The sequence below is a fragment of the Hoplias malabaricus genome, chromosome 17 (assembly GCF_029633855.1).
Source record: "Hoplias malabaricus isolate fHopMal1 chromosome 17, fHopMal1.hap1, whole genome shotgun sequence".
NCBI classification, from domain to species: Eukaryota; Metazoa; Chordata; class Actinopteri; order Characiformes; family Erythrinidae; genus Hoplias; species Hoplias malabaricus.
This window is the reverse complement of record NC_089816.1, coordinates 14,417,494-14,423,493: the sequence shown is the minus strand read 5'-3', so window position 1 is coordinate 14,423,493 and position 6,000 is coordinate 14,417,494.

The window sequence follows — 6,000 nt, the reverse complement described above, 5'->3', positions numbered from 1 at the left end:
GAGGGCGAGAGACACTGCAATTTAAAGTGTATTTGTGCTGTAAACGGTAACTGGATGTAAACATGATGTAAACCGGATATGTGTAAACAGTACACTCATTTTCAGTCCAACAGACCAGTGTTTGCGTGAAGAAGTGTGTGAGTGTGTGTGTGTGCTTCTTCAGTCCAGTCTCAGTCTCTAGGTGTTTAGGAGTCTGATAGCATGTGGGAAGAAGCTGTTATGGAGTCTGGATGTGAGGGCTCGAATGCTTCGATACCTTTTTCCAGACGGCAGTAGGTTGAAGAGTGTGTGTGATCTCCCACAATGCTGAGTGCTTTGCGGGTGCAGCGAGTGGTGTAGATGTCTGTAATGGGGGGAAGAGACACACCGATAATCTTCTCAGCTGTCCTCACGATCCGCTGGAGGGACTTGCGATCTGCCAGAGTGCAGTTTCCAAACCAGACAGTGATGCAGCTGGTCATGATGCTCTCGATGACTCCTCTGTAGATAGTGGTGAGAATTAGAGGGGGGAGATGAGCCTTCTTCAGCCTTCGCAGAAAGTAGAGGCGTTGCTGGGATTTCTTTTTGATGTTACTGGTGTTAGTGGACCAGGTGAGATAATCCGCTAGGTGAACACCAAGGAATTTGGTATTCCTGACAATCTCCACAGCAGAGTTGTCGATGTTCAGCGGCGAGTGCTCACCCCTTGTTTTTCTGAAGTCTACAACCATCTCTTTGGTTTTGTCCACATTCAGAGACAGGTTGTTGACTTCACACCAGTCAGTTAGCCGCTGCACCTCCTCTCTGTATGCTGACCCGTCGTTCTTACCGATGAGACCCACCACAGTCGTGCCATCAGCGAACTTGATGATATGATTTGAGCTGTGCATCGCTGCACAGTCATGGGTCAGCAATGTGAACAGCAATGGACTGAGCACACAGCCCTGGGGGGCTCCAGTGTTCAGTGTGATGGTGCTGGAGGTGTTCCTACCGATCCGGACTGACTGAGGTCTCCCAGTCAGGAAGTCCAGGATCCACTTGCAGAGAGAAGTGTTGAGGCCCAGTATATTCAGCTTCCCGATCAGATGCTGAGGAATGATGGTGTTGAATGCTGAGCTGAAGTCTATGAACAGCATTCGGGCATATGTGTCTTTCTTGTCCAGGTGGGTATGTGCCAGTGCCAGGTGCAGCGTGGTGGATATGGCATCGTCCATTGGACGGTTAGGATGATACATGAACTGTAGAGGGTCCAGTGTGGGGGGGAAGTAGGGTTTTGATGTGCCTCATGACGAGCCTCTCAAAGCACTTTGTGATGACCGGTGTGAGTGCAATGGAACGATAGTCATTGAGGCAGGACACAGAAGAATTCTTAGGCACCAGGATGGTGGTGGTGTTCTTGAAGCATGTTGGAACAACGGCGCTGCTAAGAGAGAGGTTGAAGATATCAGTGAAGACATCAGCAAGCTGGTCTGCACATTCTCTGAGCACTCTGCCAGGAATGTTGTCTGGTCCAGCAGCTTTCCGCGGGTCGACTCTGCATAGAGTTTTCCTCACGTCGGCTGCAGTAAATAACAGCACCTGGTCGCTGGGAGAAGGGGTGGACTTTCTTGCCGTTACGTTGTTCTGTGCCTCAAACCATGCGTAGAAATGGTTCAGCACGTCTGGTAGGGAAGCATCTCCATCACAAGCAGGTGGTGTAGTCTTGTAGCTGGTGATGCTCTGGATGCCCTGCCACATGCGCCGAGTGTCTCTACTGCTCTGGAAGTGGCTGTGAATGATCTGGCCGTGTGCACGCTTTGCCTCTCTGATAGCTCTGGAGAGTTTGGCCCTCGCTGTTCTCAGGGCCGCCTTATCGCCTGATTTGAAAGCAACGTCTCTAGCCTTCAGCAGCGCACGCACCTCTGCATTCATCCACGGCTTCTGGTTGGAGCGGATGGTGATGGTCTTGGAGATGGTCACATCATCGATGCACTTCTCTATGTAGCTGGTCACTGATGATGCGTACTCCTCCAGGTTGATTGTGTTGCTGTAAGTTGCAGCTTCTCTAAACATGTCCCAGTCAGTGCACTCGAAACAGTCCTGAAGAGTAGAGATTGCTTCTGATGGCCAGATTTTCACCTCTTTCAGGGCAGGTTTCGATCGCCTGATGATGGGTCTGTATGCAGGAATTAGCATAACAGACATGTGATCTGAGGTGGGGGCGGGGCTCTGCCCTGTACGCGTCTGGAACGTTTGTGTAAACAAGATCCAGCGTGTTCGCTCCTCTCGTAGCAAGGTTCACATACTGGTGGAATTTAGGGAACACTTTCTTGAGATTTGCATGATTAAAATCTCCAGCAACAATAAACAGACCATTGTCAGTGCATGGTCTCTTCAGGAGATTCACTTAGAGAGAAAAAACATTGTGAAATGACTGAAAAGAAAGACAACACATTTATGTAAAAATAAAATAGCAGGGCATGAACAAACAAACTAAAATGCAATTAATTAATATAATATTGGACATCCCAAAAAATGATCAAAATCATCACCACCCTCTTTTATAACATATCTGGGGGATACATGGGCACTGATTGTCAAGGGGAGGCAGTGCAACTCCCGCAGCAAAGTTTTAGTCCCCAGACACAAACGTCACACACATCTACAGATGCAGAAATGGTCTTTAGATGTCAGGTAAACTGTTCAGAAACTGTAGATGCTGGAAACAAAGTTTACATTATCATTTGTAGCAGAGATGTTCTAATTACTTGAACTAGAAATATTATTCATTATGTTCAAATATGTTTAGCAAAAAACAAAAAAAAGTCAGAGTAATGTAAAAATGGCTTACCAGGCAAGTCAAAGGCCACTTTCCAATTGGCATCAGCAATTAAAACAGGTGGTTCATGGCCACAGCGTACACAAGAGAAGTCATAGTGATAACTAGTCATTGCCCAAAAATGGAAGAAGGCTTTTCTCAGCGTGTTGTGATGAAATCCTGTTGTGAAGTCCTGAAATCTTACAGGAGTTCTGCAGATCAAGCACTTTTTCACACACACAGTGACATCTTTACATGAAAAAGTAATTAGAGAGTGGCCTTTACATTTATATCTTGGAAAAGAAAAAGACAAACTCATTTACAAGTACTCTTTTGGACTGTTGTGCACAAACTTTTCTGAATAGACTCCAGGTCATAGATGATTGCATTTTTGGTAACAGCCACGATTTCTGTGAGGCCAGGTGGCGTTGGCCCAGGGCAGTATGGACATGTTGTTTTTGTAGGCTCAAACCTCGCTGGCAGAGGACTGACCCGAAACTTTAATTCCTGTGGCAAATTCTCAGGTATTCTTTTCATCTGCCAGAGATATGTGGTCATGTCAACTACCTGTTTTTTTGTGAGGCCATCTTTTCTCTTCAAACAAATGCCTGCATCCTCCTCCTCCTCCTCAAAACTGTCTCCCTCACTGGCTGATTGGGTACATTCAACCAACAAATCCTCTCTCTCTTGATAAAGCCACCACATACTCAAATAGATGTGAATACATCGGTACTGTTTCTTTGTGCCTTTACAAAGGCAATACCAGCAGCCAGATAGTTTGTCAAAAGTCACTCTAGTCCTTCCAAAAACACACCAATGTCCATTTTTGCCTGTATATACAGAGAAATATGTTTACCTGCCCGAGTAACCATGCTCTTCATAGAAAATGGGGAAAACTGTGCAGCTTCCCTCTGTGTGTGTGCTGTCTGGTTGATGAGGACACACTCCTCTTTCCTAGAACTGGAAATTAAGCCTTTTTCCTGCATTAAGTCAATAGATCCATGTTTCAGGGTTTGTGGGGCCACATATGGATGTGCATGTGGAACTCTTCTCAAATGTTCACACTTGAGACCTGGCATTCAACTTGCTTTTGCCAGAGTCATGTACTCCCTGCACTCTTCCACTTCACACCCAATAACCTGCAATGTGGTAATTTTTGGACATGTATTGGTATCCTCTGGCCTCTGCTACTTTTGGCTGTTATGAAAATGCCCTTCTCTACATCTACACAGTATATTGGGTCTGTCTGTCTTTCATGTCTCTCTTTTTGATGCCTTCTGAGGCTTCCAGCTGTTGCAAATGATGATTGACAGAAGGTACATTTAAAACTGTCCTCACCAGCTAGCTTCCGTGGACAGGTATCTCTCTCAACTTTTTTTCAACTCTGAATCCACCTCAATCTCATAATATTGACCAAGCTGAAGCAACTGGGGCTTCTTTAATTTTAACCAGTCTGATCTCTGCAGAGCTGCTTGGATAAAACATTCCGGAACAAACTGAGACATTTTTGGGAGAAAAAAGTCCCCCCCAGCCAAAATGAGGACAGACCAGAGACCCCAAACTCCAAGGCTACTAAAATTCAAACACCAAGAGGTAACCTATATTCCCCTATTGGCTTAAAATCCCTAAGTACCACCAAAGTATGACTACAAAACTAAAAGTACTTGACAATTTTGGCCACCTTACTTCAAGTCCTCTCATAGGACTTCTGAAAGAACACATACAACCCAAGAAGCCCCAAGTAGGCCACAATTTCCAACAGGTATTTTTGAGTCAAATCAACACCACCAAATCAGATTTCCTGAGAACTCAACCAAACATACCCAATTACCAAAGGTCTAGACTGTATACAATCAAGTAACTCTGCAATCCAATAACCACCTTAGCAAACAACTAATAGCCTTAGCAAACAGCTAACCTCAACCAAGCACAAAACTATCAAGTTACAATCACACAGCCAACGATTAGATCAAAATCAATCCCAGGACGAGCCCCCACTTGCTACGAACTAGCCAACCCCTTTTCACCATCAAATTGTCTAGAGGAAAGAAACTAGTAACTAGTAACTAGTAACTAGTGTCCCTAGCCTAAAGACTACGTGTTGCAAGTACCTCAATATGAAAATAAGGTGTTGAAAGCTATTGTGATGAAATAAGAACTGGGGAGGGTTCACTCCCCTTACCTAAAGATACTCGAAGAATCCAAGCGCTGACTGCATGGTCGACCAGCCCAAGCATGTAGAGATTACTCAAAAGGGTAGGTAGTAATCCACAGGTGTAACAGTTCCCAGAGTGCTAGAGAAAAAACGGTCCCAAAACTCCCACCATCTTAAATATATCCAAAGCCACGCTCCTGTATCCGGCCTCCAATACCAGAGGCCCTCCCCTTTAAAGGCTCCACTTCAGGATCTCAAGAAAAGTGAGACCCCCCCCCCCCCAAGTGGTGGAGTGTGTATTGTGGGACTCAAGTGTTTATCTCAGTGCACCTAAATTATAAGCATCTAGGCTTGTCCTAACACAAGCCCATATGTTTAATTCCAATATATTGAACACTATTAACTCTATTGAGAGAAAATCCCTGTTACGTTAGCGCAGCTCGCACAACAAACTCAGAGAGAGTCCGCAGCTCGACCAAAAAACTCAGAGAGAGTCCACAGCTCGACCAAAAAACTCAGAGAGAGCCCGCAGCTCGACCAAAAAACTCAGAGAGAGCCCGCAGCTCGACCAAAAAAACTCAGAGAGAGTCTAATAAAATAACTGAAATGTACTGTCGCAGTGCACGAACAGGGCACAAAATAGAAGGCAGATTAGAGTCTTCATCCATAAGTGTGGACAACTCTAAAGACTGGTTAACAAAAATGGGCGTCAGCAATTTAGGCAGGAACACAGGATTCGGCCACAGAGTAACACCGGAAAAGTCGGGCCACCAACGAAAAACAGGTGGCACTAACTGAAAGTGCATGCAACTCGCTGACGCATTTCATTGAAACAATTGCCAACAAAAAGGCAGTTTTAAGAGAAACCCACTTAGCATAAGCAAGAGAAAGCGGCTCAAATGGGGGCCTGCGTAGATAATCCAGCACACAGTGCAAATCCCACTGTCGACTGCGAGGAGCCCTGAAAGGTCTGATGCGACAAGCACCTTTTAGAAAACTGCAGATCATTCTATGGGCACCCAGAGATGACCCATTTATCCCCACGTGGTGGGCAGAGATAGCAGCAACA